Genomic DNA, 22,061 nt, shown 5'->3' with positions numbered 1-22,061 from the left:
ACACAATTCCTAGTTTGTCCCAACTCATTACATGTGCATTTCTATGTGTCATTACATAAGCAGTGCATCATGTATAAACACATGAATACATAAAACACACACACACACACACATATATATGTATAAACATGCTTTCTCATGTTCTGTTTTTGAGAGGTTTCTGGTCACTAGAGGGGGAAGGAAATGAGTGTCCATGTCAACAGACTTGTAAGATTCTTATTTGTCTGCCACTAAACAACTGCTTTTGTTCTGTTTTCTTGCTCAGAATGACCTCCTTTATATAAAACAATAAATATAAATACCATTTGACACTCCATATTAAATCAGCTATGTGCATATTCCATCTCTGTAGAGTTCTGGCTCTGATTACCCACTTTTGCATCATTTTCCATCCCATTCTCCTCTATTCTATTTATCTATAAAAAATACTCCATAAAGAAGGTATTATAGAAACAGAGACTGTATGCACTATGACAGATTCCAATTAAAAGGATTTATTTTCCTCTAATCCCAACTTGATATTCACGAATGAGCAGCATCAAATTAAACAGGCTGAGGAGCAGATAAGAAAAAAGATTTGGTTACCTATCTACCAAAAAATTTTTGCAATATTTTTTCAAGGTTTAAACTTGGTCCATAGCTGGATCACTACCTCCCACAATGATAAATTTTATGTATCTGCCAGGGCAAAAGCTTGCCATCAAAAATCTGTTCTTTTATGTTAAGCATCTGCTCTGTATTCACTAAGTATTCTCATCAGTTTTTGTTTACTCCCTTCATCCTGCGGATTTTCCCTACTCCTTTCCCAAGGTGTTCTTAGGTAAAGATATCCTTAAGTGTGATGAAAAACTTTCAATGAATATTTACACTGAATCATAAGATTAGTAAAAATAAGAACTTATATGCAAATGGTTAGAACAGTGCCCAGTACACAAATAATTTATAAGTGGTAGTATGCCTCCCCTTAAAAATTATCTAATCAAAGACAAAATAATACATTAATCTAAGACAAATCAAAATAAAATCTTAGAGTCTATTTGTCTAATATATTCCCAATCATGTGGCTCAAGTCATTTTATGTTGACAGTACAGGAATGAGTAATGTAGTCACCATCCACACAGATACTGATAATACGGTGAGACCAACCTTGTAAGGTTTGCATGAGCATTTAATGAGATAATGCACATGAAGTAGGCAGCAATTTTAGTCATAGTGCCTCTAAATATTAGTGGTTCTGACAATGAGTGGAGCTATCATCACACAGCAAGGGTGTGCTTGGGCTTCTCTGGTAAGTGAAGAGCAATTTTTTCAGAGTAAACCAGCGATAACATAGCATCTTCTACAAGTTTAGGTCAAAATAAATAATAGAAATTAGAAGCCAAAACTTAGGAACACTTGTACTAGCATGGGCCAGGAACCAGGTTCCTAAATCTGAGATTATTCTTGTCCCAGCATTAGCTTTCCCCTCTTTAAAAAAAAAAAAAAAAAAAAAAAAAAATTTATTCATGAGAGACACAATGTGAGAGGCCGAGACATAGGCAGAGGGAGAATCAGGCTCCTTGAGGGGAGCCTGATGCGGAACTCGATCCTAGGACCCCAGGATCACGACCCAAGCCAAAGGCAGATGCTCAAACCACTGAGCCAGTGAGGCATCGCTACCTTTCCCCTCTTAATCTGACCTGGCTTTTGACCCAATCTCAGGGACCACAGAGACATACATTTACTGCTTGTCCAAGGAGAGAATAACAGCCAGAGATTCTATTTAGTCTACCACTACTCATCAATACAACCCAGATCCATCACTATGGTTTAGTCAATCACAGAAAGCTAATAGGAGAACAAGAGCTCTATAGGAGACTCATTTAATAAGTGCTTTCCTCTTTGATGGTAGGTACTGAAGACAGTAATGGTCAAGTTACTTCTCTTTTCCTTGGTTACTCATCTGTAAAATGGACATAATGATGGTACTTTGTTTCCAGAGTTGTTATAAGGCATAATAAAAGAGAAAAGATCTGCAAACCACCTAGGGCAGAGACTCACCTATTTTTAGTCTTCAACAAATATTATTGATATCGTTATTATTATTATCATCGTCGACATCATCATTATATAAAAGACCTAGGGGCAATCATTAAAGCCTCTTTATACCTGTTTTTAAGAACGGCAGTAGGAAGGATACCCTTAGGTATGAGCACACTCAGCCAAGTGAAAGTTGATAAAACCTCTGATTGTCTCAAGGCAAAATAAAGCAATGAAAGGAGTTGGTACAATACAAACTGATGATGAACTCATCTGTCCCCGTAAGAACTGCAGACTGGATCAACCAACAGGAGACTGTGAACAACAGTGGCTTTGGAAATTGCTGCCATGGCTGGGATCTTCCCTGATGAGTGATACACCTAAGGGAACAACAGTTGCGAGAAATGATGGAAACAGTCACCTCAGGGAGCAATCACTAGGAGCAGCAGACAGGGTCAAGCTAGAAGGCTTTCAGGTTGTGAGATCTCCACCAAGAAGGCGTGACTCACTCTCCAGAGGAAAAGGTCCAGTTTCGTTAACCTATAACATCTGGAAGTATGTATAACAAAGAGACTGGTGATATTTTATTCTTTTCTCCTTAAAGACAAGACACATGTCTGATTTATCATTCTATTCCCCAACACCAGTACTTTAATGTTACCTGGTACTTTTTGACACAGTAGATATTCAAAAATATCTGTTGGATGAAAACAACTGAAAAACAGTTCAGCTCCAAATATTCTAAATGGTTAAGAAATCTGGAATAACTGGATGGTAACTGATTTGCTTGCAAACTGTAATCAGATCCTAAGATTTTCTGGAGATCTGGCCAAATACCACAACTGAAATCTAGCAGATGCTACAGAAGGGAAGAGAAACTGCTAGATCCCACCAACTCAAATCTTATGGTAATGTTATTTGTGGTACAATGAGTCTTTCCCTCTATAGTGGGGTTATTGTAATATATATGAACTAGTGTCCTTTAATTCTGAAATATCACTCATGCTAGTTGCTCTCTTTTAAGAGATAAGACTGAGAAGTCCAACATGTAATATTCATTTAAATATTTAAAACTTTTCTTTAGGGCAGCCCAGGTGGCTCAGTGGTTTAGCGCTGCCTTCAGCCCAGGGCCTGATCCTGGGGGCCTGGGATTGAGTCTCACGTCAGGCTCCCTGTGTGGAGCCTGCTGCTCCCTCTGCCTGTGTCTCTGCCTCTCTCTCTGTGTCTCTCATGAATAAATAAATAAAATATTAAAAAATAAAATAAAAAATAAAACTTTTCTTTAATACTTGATATAACTGAGGTCATTTACCTCAGATTTTGGTTAACCTAAAGAAATCTTTTCTATAGTAGTTACCCTAAACTTAAATGCTAACCATTATGCCTAGCAGCATATAGTTATACTTTTGTTCTTTGAAATCATACTCCTCACCTTTTCTAGAGTTTAATAGGATTATCTACAATGTTCTAGACATTCTATTGGACACTGGAGTTGTAATACACAGTCTTCCTTCTACTTGCTTACAAGTAGTTTGGGGGGAGGCAGGGAAAAGTAAATCAACCATTCTTGATTTAAAACAGTGCTCTGATAAAGGTGAAACACTTAGATCAGAATGGTTGGAGGATGTGGAAGGCTTTCTAAATGGTGGTGCATAAGCTACATTTTAAAGAACAAAGTTTAGCTGGAGTTGACCTGTGACTCTACCTCATAAACATGAGTTAATTTGTTTTTTTAAAAATGTTTTCCTAAGCTTTCTTTTACATGTGCCTACTAATCAAAACAAAACAAAATCAACAAAGTGTTTGAAAATCTAGAAATCATAACTTTAAGGTTCTGTTCCATGAGGTATTATTTTATAACTTATCAGTGTGCAGTTCCATTGATTTGGCAACATAGCACACCTCTAAAACTGTAAAATCACCAATTATTCAAGAATACGCCATACCTGGATAAGCCAGAGAACCTGATAAAAAATATGGCTTTCACTAATGACTTCATCTAAAGCAATACTCCTTAAAGTGAGGTCCACAGATGAGTCTGCTCTGGAAAATCATTCTGGTCTACAGCAAAATGAGGAGCTTGTGCTAGAATGTAAATCAATGTACTGCATCCTTCATTGAGAAAATCTTGCTATAAAAAGAAAGTCAGCCTATTTACATTTTGGCACAATCTCCTTCTGCTGTCACAGACCAGTGGCAAAGGCTACAGACCAGTACTTTTGAGGAGCACTGGTCTAAATGAAACTTCACTGAAGTATGACTCTTCTCTTTCCCTCATATCCAACATCTAATCCATCAGAAAGGGCTATGTCCACTACCATTTTTTGTGGGATACCTTCTTCCACACTTTGTGCTTATCCCAAATGCAGCCTCTCAGATCACCTCTTCCATTAAAATCATACCGCAAACAATTCTTATTTCTCACATCGATTCCTGTGACCTGCCACTACCTGGTTTCTCTGCCTCTACCCTGACCTGGGATAGTCTTGCCTCCTTGGCAGCCAGGATGAAACTTCCAAAATCATCAATTGGATTAGGTCATCCATAGGTTTAACAAATGACTTAAACATTCTCTTAAACGTGTCTTAGCTGTCCTGCTACTTCACTGGCTGCTGCTTCACAGGCCCCTTGCATTGCCTCCCTCCCTTCTCATTCTCTAAATATTACTCTATCCTCAAGCCAACCCTCAGCTCCCTTCTCTTCTTTATCTACACACTAATATAGTTTCTCAACTTCCAGGCTTATCAAGCTCTGTCACATTATTCACATCATCGAAATATCTTTTCTTCAAAACATTTATACATGTGCTTAACTGCTGCTTGTCTCCACACACTAGAATGCAAAGTCTGTGAAAGTAGGGATTTATTTAGATTTATCAGTCACTTATTTTTTCAATGTTTGGCAAAGAGTAAACATTCAGTTTATGTACTGAATGAAAAAATGAAAGAATAAATGAATTGTCTTCCAGTTATGGAATGAGTAAATCATGAGGATGAAAGGTACAGCTTAGGGAAGATAGTCGAAAAGTACAGTAAATTGGGAATTCTTGAAATTTTATGGAATAAAAACTACAATCAGTTTATTATACAGTTAGCTGAAATATATTACACAAATACGTATGTGTGGAGAGGGTGTTCCTGTATCAATTCCAATCAGACACTCCTCCACGTCAGGCTATGGGAAAGTTCTGGACCTTCCCTGTACTTCTCTCATCCCGATGTTGCTTCCCTGTGACTCATGCTGTTCTACATTGGAACAATACTTTCTTCACATCAGGGTCTGCACTTCCTGTCAGCAACTGTATCAAGTGCAAGGTTCACAAATTCAGAATCACCACTTGGACTTCTGTAGACCTAGCTCTCTCTCTTCTTAATTTCACAAAACTTAAGGAAGCTCCCACATCTTCCAATATATTTTGCTTGCCACTTCTGAATTCTCATTGCCCAGGAACCCCACCTGTTTGCATGTCCCACTGTCCCTTGGCTGCAGCTATGGGTCCCAGCAATCAGCCTTTGCATTCTGCGTGGGCATGGCCACCACCACCCGACATGCTTCAGACCTCACTCCTTCCAGTAGAAAGATGCAAATGCACAGGAAACCACTGCACAGAAATGTGTTTTTCAGGCACTTAACTGTGTGTGAGACCAGAAGTGTCTTATCTAGCTGGAACCATCCAGGAGGGCTCTGTTTTTTCAGCTATATATGCTTGTAGAAACAATAACTGATAGCAAACCAAATACTTGGAAGCAAACCCCAAATTTAAACGTGAATACTCATCTTTGTTTACTAACAGCCTCCTATGGATAAAAGGTGAAAACTGTTTTGGGTTTTTTTTTTTTTTTTTTTTGGTGTTTTGGTCTCCAAGGTAATAGTTTACTAAGCAAGCCATCAGTTCATTAAACACAGCACAGCAGAGTTCATTATCCTCATGCTACCTCTCCTTCTGCAGCATTTTTCTTTTGAAAATGCGATGTTTTCCCCATTATATTACCTGGGAGGGAAAAACCTACTTTCCTATTACATGAGGACTAGGGATAACAAACGCTTCAGTATATTTAGGATACCTTGTAGAAAATCGCTGTTTATTGTGTCCCCCCCCCCCCCAAATGCAAATGAGTGAACCAAGTTGCTTCATAATGTACTCGGAAACCATTCAGGCCATACCGTGGAATACAATGTTTTCTAATCACTGAATAATGACTTGCAGAGCACCTCTTCTTAAAGCTTACTAGCCAGGTTCTATTTTTAGCTAAAGGGCTTATCTTATAACCCTCCTTAGCAGAAATTATTATCCAGGAGACAAGCACTGATGTAAGACAAAGTGAATCTAAATAATGCCTCTGATTCCCATAGCTTTCCCTTTAGCCCACACGCAATCCTAATTTATAGATGTTTTGTGTCTCTCTCTTCATAAAGAATTATGACAAAATAAGCCACTGGCATAAACTCATATCAGAAATGTCATTACAGTTCCTCTGCTTTCCACTTTAGGTTCACAGGACACTTGACATACTCATTTCCATTACCACACTGTATCTTTTCTTCCCTGCCTTTAAAAGGAAATGTCTGTAAGAAACTGATACCTAGGATACCAAACGGAATGAAGCTGTGGTACAATTTTGCATCCAAAATGACTGACTCATATTTTCTAGCTATTTAACGTCCACATGAGAACATAAATGTCTTTCATTGCTGAGTTACTGGAAATAGAGGATAATTTGTCTTTTATTATTTTTACTGCTTGTCTCTCTAATCTTGTTACTCATGTGAGAGACCATTACTGGGGTTGTAATATCTTATTTGTTGAACAATAGACCCTAGAAGGCCTCATGCTAAAACTGAAAGTGTAACAAATAAATGTATTCATGGGTTTCAGATGCAGAGGCTGTAACTAGGAATCTACTCACTACCATTTATGTTTGTTTTGGTAATACACAGCAACAGCAAGTCTCTTGTACATGAGAAAAAGTAGGATGCTACTACTTCAGAATGTAGTTTAAAAGATGCAGTGCTATTTAAAGCAAATGGCAACAGGAGTGAAAAGTTAGCACATTCTTTGGTTTCTCTTGCAAACTTTCTGGCTCAGGGAAACAGAGATGTTCAAATCTTTCACACTCATACCAGATGACATCTTTGGGCCTCTCCCTTCCTGCTGTCACCTGAATTTTGGGGCAGTTTATTGGCAGCCCCATGCAGCTCTCAACCTAAGGAGCCCTTCCCTTCTCAAGAATGGTCTTCAGAGCACCTTCCTGGCACTATAACTAATGCCTTTCCCTCTAACACCCATGAAGACAGGGACCACTTCTGCTTTGCCCCTTATTATATTCCCAAAGTTGAGCTGAGTGCCTGGCACATACTAGGATCCCAAATATTTGCTAGAAAAATGTTCTATTAAAAAAAAGAAAAATGTTCCATTAAGTCTAAGGCTTATGTTTCCCTGTAATCCCTGTAAGTATATTTCTGTCTAAATGTATTTTGATTTGGCAGATTTCACTGTGATCTGCATTCCTGGGACACAACAGAAAGGTCACAGTAAAAATATTTTAGTGACTTTAGGAAATTCCTTGATTATTGTAAGGTTATACAGACTAGACTTAGGTCAATGACAGAAGTTAAACAAAAGCAGATTTTTCCTCAGAAGAGGCAAAACTTCCTGTCAGGGTTGTCAAAATGAAATAAGCTATCTTGAGATATTTAGAGAATCTACATAGAGAATCTATAAATTCTCAGAAATGTACCCTTTGCACTTACCAAGTGGCACGAAACTTAACTAGAACCAATGTTTCCTACAGGAAGGCACAGCTGACTAGCAGATCAAGCACAGGTCTGGTAAATTAGAACTCACTCAACAGCTCAGGCTTTCTGGACCAAGCCATGTGCACTGAATGGAACTTACTACTGAGATACCAAGAAAGGTTTCACCTTTTTTTAGGTGCTATGAATCCTTCTGGGAGTCTGTTAAAGCCTATGACCTCTCTGAAGAACACGATATACAGAAAAGGAAACAACATACAATGAAATACAGTTGCCAAATTTTAAAAGGATGAATTTGTGACATGGTAAACATGTTTCTTTACTAATACCTTAAATACAAAGATCTAATAGCCAGTCTAGTAATAACCACACTTTTGAAGTGGGAATGAGCATAAACAAATTAAAAAAAAATATCTGTAGGGGTGCCTGGGTGGCTCAGTTGGTTAGGTGCCCAGCTCTTGATCTCAGCTCAGGTCTTGATCTCACTGGGGTCCACACCAGGCATGGAGCCTACTTAAATACACCAAATAAATTGTGATGTAATGTGATATTATCTGTGACTTCCATTGGCAATAAAGTCACAGGTACTGCCAAAGTTTCTATGATTTGTGACCTGTGCCACAATTAAGGACAAAGCTAAATTTTAATTGGATGTTATTAACAATAAAGATGTCAATTTTTTTTTTTTTTTTTTTTTTTGTATTCGGCATACTGAGTTCTATCCATGCCTACAAATTACAGGTTAAAAACCTCTGGTTTTGAAGAATATTACATGAATTCTAAAGATCCTTTAGCCTGGAAGAAACTTGGTCAACTTGATATAACTTTAAGGGAGTGGAAAAGCTCTATATGTATTTATAGACGCCTTTGGGTTTTAAAAATAGAATAGTTTATAAATCAGTAGTATTTTATGCATCATAATGAAAAAGGACATGCAGATACTATGTAGGATATTTTTCTTGCTGAGAAAATGAGGACCTTCAGGTCTCTCTTATTATCAACCCCTCTAGGCAACTTCTGCTTTCTCCATGATTCTCTTGATCTATTTCTGAACGTCTGCATTTTCTCAAGTGCCATGTTTTTCATGAAACATTCATGGCTTCTGCTCTAATGGTTAACGTCAGTAATTACTGGCACAGTGGTGAGGTCAAGTAACTTTCATTTTATTTTTTATTGTCAAGTAGAATTCTATTCTGTGGAATACTACCACAATTTGTTTACCCACTGCCAACTGAAAAACATCTGGGCTGTTTCCAATATCTGGCAATTATGAATACAGCAGCTATAGACGTTTGCATTCTTTGGATCTATTCTCAGTCTTAGGCCCCATAAACTCGGGCCTTGGGTTGACTTTTCCTCAATATTTCTGTCCTTCCTTCCTCATGTGTCAGCCAATATATGCTCCTTATCTGCTGCAGCTCTCTACCTTGTATCCATATGGGACTCTGGGCCCAGTGGGGTTTCTTTCCCTCCCCCAGTGAGTGGTTTAAGGTTTCATATATGAGAGAAGAATCTGGGGTTGTTGGTAAGATTGTGTGCCTGTCCCTGGAAGCCTCTTACCACCTGCACATGTGACAAACCAAGGGGGGGGGGGGTCTCTCTCTGGTCAATTCCCCTCCCCCAGGCTTTCTGGTGAATGCTGAGCAGAGGCCCATGGGGGACAACTTGTGAGTGTGTATTCTCCTTGTGTCCATACTCCCATTTATTGTCAACATATGGTTGGCTTCACTTGACTTTTAAGATTTTAAACACTTTCTTCCTCTTCTTCACATTTTAAATTTTTTACTATTATTCTTTGTTGTGGTGAAACATATATAATGTAAAATTTATCATCTTAAGGCATTAAGGACATTTACACTGTTGCACAACCATCACTACCATCCACCTCCGGTTTAACATCATACCTTTTTTTAAAATTTGAGCTACCTGAATTTTTAAAGGCAGCTTGTGTCATTACTCTATATGGAGACTACAACTTAGTATAAATAGAAGATAAAATAAAAAATAAAGAGAATGAAAACAAAACAGTGTTATTCGACTTCTAAAAGCTTTACATCTGAAGCCTTCTCTTCATTAAAAAGGGAGATACGTGTGTATTAGAGAGATATTACAAACTAGCACCAAACTGAAACTTTCTCCTTGCCTTAATGAGAAATGCTGAAAGGGAACGGATTCAAAATCCTTTCAATTCAATTCAATACATATCCATATACCACCCAAAGTCATCCTGCACAAAACCAGTCATTGATCCCATACCTTTAGAAACACTGCAGTAGCCAAAGTCCCCCCCCCCCCCCCCCAGTCTTCACATTAATACATTAACTGTAGAGATTCAAGGCTAGTTCTGCCGGCAAAGCCAGCCTAGAGGAGGAAAGAGATTAAGGAGAAAAATTACTCCCCACTTCCAACCCTATTTTTAAAAAGGTAAAATGAAACAGAGATAGTGATGATATATGAGCAAGATAATCCTAGAAAACCAGAAGGCTATAAAAGATAGTAGGAGTGAATATGGCACGGCTGATACCAATCAGGTAAGTACTCAGGTAAACAATGAACATACATTTGTAAAGCAGACTCTGATTAAACAATAAATTCATTCAACAAAGTTATTGATCTTATGTTTTATGCCAGATAGTATGTAGGATCCTCAACTGTTCTTTTTTTTTTTTTTCAATTGTTCTTTATCAGTGTCAGAGTATACTTCCGAAATGTGTATCTATGCAAAACTAGAGACTATGCGTGCCATTTTAACTTCTATTTCTACCAATATAGAATACCATACACAATGTTCAATAAATGTTTGGGGGACCACCAGAGTCCTTTTTATTCCTAGAAGAGAATCTCCAACATGGAACCATGGGCAGTCATCTAGTCTAAGCTCCCTTCACATTCAGATATCTCTTCTACGTCATCTATGACAAATACCCATCCAGCTTATGCCGAGTGCTTCCAGAGTTGTGGCCCTCACAAATTCTCCAGGTAGCTCATTCCCCTCCTGAACCACACTAATTTAAGAATGTTTCTGCTTACAATGAGAGAAAATGGGCTTCCCTGAAACTTCCAGCCATAGGTCCTAATTCTCTGTAAATGAGCAAAGAAGACTACATCTTTCTTCCTTTTAATATCTGGAGGCTCATATTATATTTATCTCAAACTCCTCTTTGCCAACTTTATGGTCTGTAATTTAAAAAAAAAACTGTTCCTAAAAAAAAAAAAATTGTTTTTCTACCAGTTTTCTAGTGGACACAGGATTATCTAAAAAAGAGCACCTAAAACTTCTGATATTGTTTTGTAACACAGGATATTACCCCACCTACTCCTTCGACCTAGCTATATGCATTGTCATTTTATCCACATCACACTTGTACTCAGTTGGATAGTGTTCTCCCCAAATTTTACATCCATCCTGGGAATCTAAGAATGTTATCTTATTTGGAAGTAGAGTCTTAAAAGACATAATGGTTTATGTTAAGATGAGGTCATGCTAGAATAGCATGGGCCCTTAATCCAATGTGACCTGTGTCCTTATTAGAAAACACGAGCCAGAGTCAGACACTGGGGAGAATGGACACCATGTGGTGAGGAAGACAGAGACTGGAGTGATAGATATCAACCAAGGAACATCAAGGATTACCAAAAGCACCAGAAGCTAAAAGAGAGGCATGGTACAGAGTCTCCCCTTCAACTCTTCAGAGAGAAGACAGCCCTGCCAACACTTTGATTTCTGACTTCTATCTTCCAGAACTGTGAGAGAGTAAGTTTCGGTTGTTTTAAGCTACCCAGCTTGGGGAAACTTGTTACAGCAGACTTAGGAAACCCACACAGAATTTTGTCTTCCACATAGATACTGTTTAGATAATACACTCAGGGGTTTCCCCCCCACGCACTTTTTTTTTTTTCCTTTCTAGTAATTCATCACCACTGTACCAAGTTTTTCCATCATGAATCTGTGTAATGGACATTAGTGTGTCTGCCCAGCATCTTTCCGGTAGCGGGAGATCATCGATCATGTCTTGGGCTAATTCTTTGGGCTCACTGAACACAGTTGTCAGTGGACTCTCAGTCAAGAAGTCCTGTTATTTCCCAGAACAAACCCTCTCTCTCTCCCCTGCTGGGAACTTTGAGTCGTGACCATGGTGACAAAAAGATGTTAAAGAGCTAGAGTTGATTCATTCCAGTAGTGGGATATCCTCTCCTAGGTCTTGTTCATCAGCATTTCCTGCAGTTCCATGAACTCTTCCATAACAACCCAATGAATTCCTTTCTGCTTAGATTAACCAGAGTTAGTTCTATTTAATTCAGTTAAGGAACTCTGATAAATTAGAAAATTGAAACTCCGGATTTTGTTCTGTTTTCTCTTATTGTTTCTCTTATTTGGACTTCTAACTATTAGCAGGGCCCACTGAAATTTCAGTTTCATTCAGTTCCCTCCCACAAAAGTCTAAATGATTAAGTCAAAATGTGTCAAGGTACAACTATCTATTATGGATTTGCTATGTTTATGGATGTTTATATTACTAAACCATCTAGATGAATGAAAACAGAATAAAATATTTTTTACTCAAAGCTATTTATCATGGCTGTTAACATTCTGCTAAACTGTGATATGTGCTTGTGATATCCTGTCACTGTGATTTACATAAAGACTTAAGCATAGATGAGAAGGAATCTTTAGTCTATCAGTATATAAGACCACATTTTAATCTTAGAAAACAACTGCATTTAAAAGACTTCTGTGGCCACGACCCCAATAAGGATTGTAGAATTGTTAAATAAAGATTTAATAAATTATCCTTTCTGGAATATTTTGCTAACTGCCTATGTGTAGAAATTTATAGACATTAAGAATTGTTTGTAGCATAAATCCTAGCCTTCACACCCAATACAGTTTGGTCTGTGGATGTAGGGCCAGGGCCAGCAAGGTCACCCACGATCCAAGGGATAAGTCATCAGACAGATAATAATGTGAAGTAATAGTAACTTACATAATGGCAGCTCCTGAAACTTTAAGAAAACAGTGGTCCTATGACCAAGTGTCTAATGTAAGGAAACATATTGTTTCTTTAGTAATCACTTATTTGTAACAAAACATGAATCTTAGTGTCTACCCATTCAGTCTAATGATGTATTTTGAAGGATGAGAGCTAACGTACATTGGTTTCTTTTAATCACGAAGATCTAAATCTACTCAACAGTGGAGAGGGAAGAATTCTCTAGACTTTAACCATGACTTAGATGAAATAAAATCATGACTCTAACATTTTTCTTTAGGGCTTAATAATAATGCCATTGCTGTAGTGGCCCCTTCTTGTTTATCTGCCTAATACAGAATCCTCCTTCTCCCCAAAACAAACTCCCACCTTTCTATAGGAAAACATACTTCCCAACCAGCCCATACCATCCTTCCGGCCACTGTGATTGGTAGGATAGGCTCTTTATCGGATTGGAGCCAGCAAGATATGAGGGGATGTTTCTTAGGATTTCTGAAAAGAGCAGCTGCTTCTTTCCTCTGCAAGAGCTATGCAAAGACTCTCCCCTTCACTAGATTTGAACCTGGGAGTATGACGCCCTGCAAGCTTCCAGCAGCTATCTTAGAACCACAAGGAGGCAGCTTGTCAGAAATGGAGCCAACACTCAGGAAGGGGAGCAAGAAACTGCAATGAGAAAACAAGGAACTTGTCACATGGTATGAACCCTGGATCAGGTCCTCCGAGGAAACACAGTCCCCTCCTCTACTTAGTTACACAGTTATGAAGGCTTTTTTTTTTTTTCCTCAAGCCACTTGAAATCAGGTTTTCTGATTCTTGACAATAAAAGAATCTGAACTGATTCACATAAAAATGATCACTTTCAAACACATAGCTGAAATATGGTAGAGTAAGCAGTTAAGGATAAATGGTGCCATAAGATCTTTATTTGCTTGTCTCACTTAATAATAACATAAATCATACTCATAATCTGGTATCTGATAGGTATGATTCTTAAAAGATAGGAGAAACTAGAAAGCCAAATAATTTGCCTAAGTTTTCAAAGCCACTAACTAAAAAATAGAGATATTGAATTCAAGTTTGTCTGATTCTAAAGGTAAGGTTCTGTCCCGGTTTGCTGTCTGTCTAAAGTTGCCAGCTGTCCTGGTTTCCACTTTTAAGTCTTTCATTACTGCAAATTGATTATATATCCTTACCATAAGTTAAAAATAAGACAGCAGAGATCATATAACTTACAACCTGCAAAGTACCTTTAATGCTTTTAGGTTTTTATGTTTTTATTGAATGTGAAATTCTTTTCAAGACATCACAGTGGCAACAGCACTGAACTGACTTAAAACAATGATCTTATAATCTTTAGCATCAGAACCACAAGAAGAGTCCATCTTCCATTTTATGACCATTAATAAATATAACCCAGTTGAAGAACATTATCCATAGTGGTATTTTTGGTTCTTAAATACCTTCATCTAAAACTCTACTTGTGTTCATCTCAATTAGGAAAAAATAAATAAATAAATAAAGATGTACTTGACCAATTTGATTATTTAGGTGAACAGCTAAGTTGAACTACACAATTTTAATTAGAGCTCCAATGACTTTTTTTTCCTACAGAAAACTTAGAGTATAACAACTGAAAAGAGAGGCTTTTCAAATAAATAAACATTTTTAAATAAATAGAAGAAACATGGATTTAACCAAAAACATTTAAATGTGCTTATTAAGGTGAAGGTTTGAATAGAAACTTTTAAAAAAATGTAGACTCAGCTGAAATGATGCAGTGACTACTGAACTTGATTGGGCAAATCACTTCATAATCCTGAATCCCCAAGACCTCATTAGTTAAAAGAAGACATCAGGCGACTTCATCGCTAACATCCCTTCCTAATCTATGATCCACCTCATGGCCCTTTTCCATCTCCCTTTGCTCACCAATGACCTTTCTGACTCCATATGCACATAGATCCCCCCCTTCCAGGACAGCTGCCATTTAAAATCTAGTACTAGAAGGATGTATAAACACCACCACTATCCCTACTTAAGAAGCATCCCCATTTTAAAAATATTTCTTCTAATCCTATCATGAATTCTACAGGAAAAAAAAATACCACCATTTCAAAAATGAAGAAATGGAGCTCCGTAAAGTTAAAAACAGTTCATCTAAAGTCATACAATTACTAAGTTGAAGGGCCAGATTTGGCTGCAAAGCTCTTGATCCTAAAGTGCTGTAGCTCTTTTCTTGCAACGGGTGGTTAGCAATCCTGTTCATCAGTTGGTGTTTTTCAAATATATCAACTGATTCTCAAGCCTGGTCATAACAGTGGCTCCAACCTAAACTGTTAAAATTAGGCTTCACAATCCAGAAGACTAAGATCTCTGTTTTGGTCAGTAGGGTTCCAGACCAATGTCAAGTAGCATCATGTCCTTGTGTGCTGCTGTCAGCACTCGTGACTATGCTCTCAGTGACAAACTGCACGTCTCTTTCACCTTCCTTAAGAGGACAGAAACAACTCTAAGTCACAAAATTAGGAAGGATTGTATCAGTATCAACTTAGCCCAGTATTCTGATTCTAAATGACATCACATAATAAATATTCCAGAGATAGAAGAGACATGCTATTTATAATGAAGGCTGAAAGCCTCAGGAGATGTTCTGGGCTATTTGTTTCTTAAGATGAATAAGCATCTATAAACAAAAGTAAAACCTTCCACAAGCAGGTTGCTTATTTCATGCACTGCTATCACTCATCCTTAATAATAATGAAATAAAAAGCATAAACTCTCTTTGCCTTTGCCATAGCAATAAATTCCAAAATCCTGCCTTTCCTGTTGTTCTTGAGTTCAGCAGGGGCAACATACAGGGTTTGATAAAATTCTCTACCCTCATACTACTCTTCTTCCAGCTGGGACAATAAATGACATGGCCATGATGACCAGCAAGTTTGTTTATAAGTAATGGAACTGCCATATTATTTCCTTTTCCCCCAAATAAAGCATACATATCACCTAGCACGTAGAACAACAAAAATACTCAGTTCTTTAATCTATTAGTCACCTCAAAACTGTGACATGGCATGCTCAGTCTTTGAAGGTATGTATTCAAAGATTTTGTTGATTTCAAATTCTGCTTCATTCTAACCATGATACCAGCGTCCTACTGCTTCCTACCACTATGACTATCAGCAGTATAAAAGGGCATACATCCATTCAACAAGTAAGTGTGGGGAAGGAAACCATTTCTCCTTGTTCAGATGTCAAACAAAATCAATAACCACTTCCTAAAGAAAGGAAAAGGAAGACAAGAACTGACCTTTCCCCTCAAACTGCTCAAGCCCTCTCTGTCAAGTCTACACAGAGATCCACCTAAGTTTCCCCTCTAAATGTTCCTTTTGCCTTCCACATTTCACCATCTGTGATCAGAAATATTTTCAAGCATTAGGCTTTGTCTCCATAATTGCTCCAAATTTCTTGGAAATGAATAACCACCCTGTGTTTCTTCTTTACAGATAGTTTTAAAGGTGCACATAGAATATATGTATATTCTCTGCATGAACTTCGTTTTGAAACTGGTTGCAATACACAAGGCAGCCTGACCTTGAAAAAAGCAATAGTCCCAGCACCTACAACAGAACTTGCTACTGTTGAATTTACAAATGCTTGTTGAATTTGTAATATATGATTCTCGTTGGTTCAAATCGTGTCTGTGAGCTTTCATATAGTCCAATGATAAGTACACTCTACCAACACCAGTGTTGCTCACACTGAAGTTCTATTTTCCTTGGTTCTTTCACCATTCCCCTGGGAAAGAGGAAGCCTTACTAACAGCAATTGAGCAAACAACCGAAAAAGCAATTTGAACATGCAACCAGAGACACTGAGGTTGCCTTTGTGGAAAACAAGGGCTCTCCCACCGCCCTTTTCCAAGAGAAACACCAATCTCTGTTCCACATGGAAGCAGGAAAGAGCTGTTTGTGTTTGTACACACAGGAGAAAAGGAAGGATCACTGGGTGCCCCAGAGACTTAGCAGGAGTATGAAGTCTCTTCTGCTATAGAAACTCCCGTGGGACCGATGAACGACAATAGCCAAGAGTGAAGGGAATGGTTATTAGAGCAAGAAGGGAAGTAAGCAGCTCTAATGATGATCTCTGTAGGATGGATTCTGAAACCGACCAACTGATCACCAAACAATGGCGGGGGTGGGGGGGGCAGTGAAAATAGTGACCAAATCTCTTTAGTTTCTCTGGGCCTCCATGTGATAATGACAAAGCTCTTATCTAGTAAGTGTTCTGAGTTCGTGCAAACAAGCGATATTAGAACCGTTCCTTGATCCTATTACATTTAGTGTAAGCTATTGTTCCTTCTCTCTAGGCAGAGTATCGCACGTTAGGCTAGAAAGGTTTTTTAATAGATGCCACGCTGTCGATTTAAAATTGTAACTAAACATAAAAATTATACGAGATTCTTACCTTCTTGTGTAGATATCTACAAATACTATGGATTAACTATGGAATATTTTATGAGGCTTCTAACAAAAATTCATCTAGCATTGTTTTCTCTGATTCTGTTCAATCCTTCACTACATGAAGAAATTACAAGTTGCAACCTTTAATTGTAATTTAAAATTTTTAATTATGTATGTTAAAGAGCAATCACCAAACAAGTTCAATGAAAAACACCATAGCTGAATAGTTTTGTAACTTGTTTTCATCAAAAATGTTTACTCACTTCCTATGCATACCATATAACCTGTCATTGAAGACATTCTCGATACATGTTAGGAGTTGTTTCTAAGGCTGAAAAGAAGTTCCTCTAAAAGGAAACCTCTTTAATCTCCTTAAAACACATGTTTTTGAACATGGAGCTATTTTGCAAAGAAAGCCTCTTAGCATTAACTACTTTTAATTTTCAAGATAAACTCCAATAGGAATATGTGAAAGCATTTTAACTGTTGCTTTTAATTCTCATCACGTCATATTCAAGATCAGGTTTTTCAACTTTAGCACTACTAACACTGGGGTTGGATAATTCCTTATGGTGGGGACTCCCCAGTGTATTGTAGAATGTTAGCAATATCCCTGGCCTCTGCCCGTGAGATGCCAGAACACCTCCTCCCCGAGTTGTGACAACCCCAAAATGTCCAGATGTTTCCCTGGGGGATCAGGGGCAAAATAATCCAGGTTGAAAACCACTATTCTAAGCCTATCAATAAGATACCTTGAGGTAACAGGTGATTTCTCATCCATGTTGATTAACATTTCTCTCATAGTTCTACCTCATCAAGCCTATCACCTCTTTGTTTTTTTTTTTTTTTTAATTCATGAGAGACAGAGAGAGAGAGAGGCAGAGACACAGGCAGAGGGAGAAGCAGGCTCCAAGCAGGGAGCCTGACGTGGGACTCGATCTCAGGTCTCCGGGATCAGGCCCTGGACTGAGGCGGTGCTAAACCGCTGAGCCACCCAGGCAGCCCACACCACTTTCTTTTAATGCCGTTAGGTTAGAGCCGCAGACTCCACTGACTATTTCTTAAAACATACCTGGGCTTAGGAAACAATCCTCCAGGAAAATTGTTGTCAAAATATGCTTCTGAGAACTAAGAACCAACCCAAGGGTACAATCCTCTGTATTTCCAATGTAAGAGATGAAGGGTAGACAGGGAACGGTTTTCTCAGTTCACATTTAATTTAACATTCTATAAATGAAGACTTCATCTCCACATGCTCATAAGATCTTCTGGTGCCTAAATTCGTTTTTTTTTTTTCTTTTTGGACACCCGAATCAATTTGCCCAATAATCCCTCCTTCTTGACCCCCAAACACAGAAACAGGCAGATATATAAGGTTATGTTTTATCTGAACAGCACTCCAGGGAGAACAGAATTGATGGCTAAAAATAATTTATTTTACCTTTACCACATGTTCTAACAATAATCAATGAGGGGAGGGGAACCCCATTAGTAATAGAAGCAGAGACTGACAGCTTTAAGTCTTTATTCAAACTCTCCACCTTTCAGATGTTCAGAATCATGGACATATTTCAAAAGGTGAATCTCAATAGTTACTGTACTAGAAAGTGAGAAAGCCACTGTCACATGGAATAAGAAGATGTGCCCTGGCCATGAAGCTTGCTGTCCTTTCTGCTGTATCCTTCCACAGGTCAGTGATCTCCGTGTAAGGCACCCCATATCATGATCCTCATCACTTTTTTAGAGCTCTCACTTCCCTTCATCTGAGTCTCCCCCTGCAAATTGGATGTGGGAACTATGTCTGGTGGTTGCACAACCACCTCAGAGCCCAGCCTTCTTAGGTATCCACATACAGTAGGTACAGTTCTCACTCTTCCTCTTTTGGAGTCCTCCACAGTGGCACAGGTTCCCAGAGTCACCTTCATCCTCATTTCCCCCTATCTGGTAAAGTCTCTCTAAAAACATGGCACCGAGGACGAAACACAGAGAGCTGGATGGAGTCTGAGAAGGCGCAGACACGGTAACAGATTCACCCCCCCCTCCCCCCCCCCGCCCCAACCCGTTTCCGACCCTGTATGCTGTAGACGCTTCTTCCCTTCTTGCGGATGGCGGGTGAAATCTTTCCGAGTCAGAGGCGTTTCTGCATAAGGCTTTTTACATTAGATGCCTGTTTATTCTTTTAATCTGGTCTTTTTAAGTTACATTTGCATGTGGGGAACTCAGGAAAGGCAACTGCTCTCGGAAACCCAGGAGTGCTGGTCGCTGCCGGGCTTCTCGCCCCGCTGGCCTTTGGAGCCATGACGCTTCCCGAGTCCGCGGGGCCACATCACCGCGTCACCTGCGGGGGCAGCAGAGGGGGCTGCGGACCCCGCAGTGACGCCCCAGGTCAGGAACCCGAGGATTCCCTCCCGCCGCCTCCTGGGGTCCCACATCAGAGCACAGGGCTGGAGCCAGGTTCGGGGGTGCGGGGGGCCGGGAAGAGGTTAGAAAGGAGCATCGCCGGACGAGCAAAGAAAGTGACCCCGGGGAAAGGAGACCGAAGAGGGTAGGAAAGCACGTCTCCCTTAACCCCCTCCCCGTGCAGCCTGTGGATCCAGGGTCCCCTCGTCACGGAGACAGACTGCGGCAGCAGGCGCGACCCTGGGCCGGCAGCACGCACCCCGCCCGCCCGGCCGCCGCGAGCCGCTCGCCGCAGACTTCTCTGCCTGACTTGCCAGCCCGCAGGTGCCCGCCGGTGCCCGCCGGTGCCCGCGGCCCGGGAGTGACCGCACGCCCCCGGCCCCCGCAGCCGGCACGTTCCAGCTCCGGCCTGCACCCGAGGGGGCCGGGAAAGTCCCCAGGGGGATGACCCCTCCCGGCCGCCGCGCCGCCGCGGATCTCCTGCCCGCTCGCCCGCGGCGCCCAAGCCAGGGAGGAGAAGGGGGGCGCGGGGAGCAAGTGAACCCCGGGGAACGGCCCCTAAGTCGGGAGTCGGGGCCGCACGTAGCTTCCACACCTCGCCCGAGCCTTCCCGCCCCCCGGCGGCCCGAGTCCTCCGCTCGAGCTCGGCACGGCGGCCCAGGGGCACCCTCCGGGCCACTTTCCGCATCTCATCCTCTCTCCAGGCGATGCCCAGCCTGCGGCCCCGCGTACTCCCTCCCTCCAGAGCCCCCGATTCAAAGGCGCCGCTCGCCACCACCACCTCGCCCTCAACCTCGCACCAATTCCCCCAGGGGTCCGGGTCCGCTCGCTTCTCCGGGACCTACGGTCCCTGCCACCGGTCCTTTGCTCTCGTTCCCATCCGCTTTCCTCGCGCCCCGCTTTGCACCCCGCTCCGCTCCGCCGCTCCGGCCGGGACGGCTCAGCCCCCGCCCCCGGGCGCCCCCACCCCGCTCTCCCTCTGCGGCTCTCCTCGGCCGGGCGCCCGCCCCCAACCCAGCCTCCCCAGCCTCCCCAGCCTCCCCAGCCCGCGCCGGCCTGCGGTGCCTCCCGTCGCCTCGCCGTGCGTCCCCCTGCCCGCGCGGGCCCCCCGGCCTCGGCCCCCGCCCCCGCCCCCGCCCCGGGTCCGGCTCCGGCTCCGGCTCCGGCATCCCGGCGGCCGCCCGCTAGCAAACCGGCCGAACGGCTCGCCGCGGCGCCGGGCATTCGGGGCAGCGTCCCGCCGCGCCTCCCTCCCGCCCGCCCGCCCGCGCGGGCTCCCCGGGCTCCCCGGGCTCCCCGGGCTCCCCGGGCGCCGAGCCCTCGGCCCTCCGCCCAGCCTCCTCGCAAACTTACTCGCGGGTCGCCGGGAGGGGGCTGCGGCGAGCGGCGGCGGGGCCCGCGGCGGCGAGGGCGCCCCTCTCGGCGGGGCCGCGCGGCGAAGCTGCTCAGCCTGACGCAGCCCGGCTCTGCCCGCGCCGCCGCCGAGGCCGCCGAGCGCCTCCACACATGCTCAGTGTCCGGGCCTGCCTGCGTGGACGCGACCAAGAGCCCGCAGCGCCGGGGGTGGCGGAGGGCGCGCCGGGCGGCGGCGGCGAGCCGGAGGCTACCACGTTGCGGCCGGGGAAGGAGACGGACGACGCGCCGCTAAAAATAGCTCCTGCGGAATCGGCGGCTCCGCGGCGAGCGCCCCTCCCCCCGCGTGCCCGCCGCCCGCCGCCCGGAGCCCGCGAACCCGCGAACCCGCGAACCCTGCTCGCCGCGGCCGGGCCCCTGCAGGCTCCGAGCTGCGCCCCGGGGCCGCCCGCCCCGACCCGAGGCCGCGCCGCCCGCAGCCCCAGCAGCGGGTCCCGCCGGAGAAACGGGGAAGTGGACCCAAACGACGGAAAAGCTCCTCCACAACTCAGTGGGTCCAGACTTCTGGGGGAAAAATATATATATATATATTCTTTGGATGCTTGGATTTGTTAGAAGGAGGAAAGGGGACGTTCAACATCTCAGAAAGCTGCTAACACGTAAACTTTTCTGGGCGCTTACGGGATTTCGCACACCTGCGGACACCCATCCTGGCCTTGCTGGCCTTGTTGCTCTCGTGATCCGAGCCGTGATTCCTTCCCCCCCCCCACCCCCCCTTCTACCTCCATCCTTGCTCCTGCATCGCGGCTTTAAGTCGCACAAAGCAAAGGGCGCAGCCCGGGGATGGGTGGACGGTGCCGCCCGAGCCGAATCCCGCGGCTCCGCGACCTGCGCGGCCCGGGGCGGTCCCGCTGCCAAACTCCAGCCCGGACGGGTCTTTCCTTGGTCTCCTGAGCATCCAGCACTTTCAGCCTCGTGAACCCTCAAAGCCACCGCACCTGCGAATTATTTCCCCGCTGTTAATTTTCGGTGTATTTTACCTTCATTCCTGATAGTCTACTTTTGACATTTTTTTTTTTTTTC

At 42.4% G+C, this 22,061-nt stretch overlaps 1 long non-coding RNA gene across 1 annotated transcript in view; it reads right to left on the bottom strand.

The window, feature by feature from the left end:
• The window catches only part of LOC144283159 (uncharacterized), a 103,412-nt gene extending 82,141 nt beyond the window's left edge, over positions 1 to 21,271 (bottom strand). The window contains exon 1 of the long non-coding RNA XR_013351572.1: positions 20,979 to 21,271. This is a non-coding gene — a long non-coding RNA (uncharacterized LOC144283159). The remainder of the gene's footprint in view (positions 1 to 20,978) is intronic.
• Between the last annotated feature and the right edge of the window lie 790 nt (positions 21,272 to 22,061).

This window comes from Canis aureus, chromosome 14, assembly GCF_053574225.1.
Source record: "Canis aureus isolate CA01 chromosome 14, VMU_Caureus_v.1.0, whole genome shotgun sequence".
NCBI classification, from domain to species: domain Eukaryota; kingdom Metazoa; phylum Chordata; class Mammalia; order Carnivora; family Canidae; genus Canis; species Canis aureus.
The sequence above is the reverse complement of the archived record's forward strand: the minus strand, read 5'-3'. Positions and strand labels throughout refer to the sequence as shown.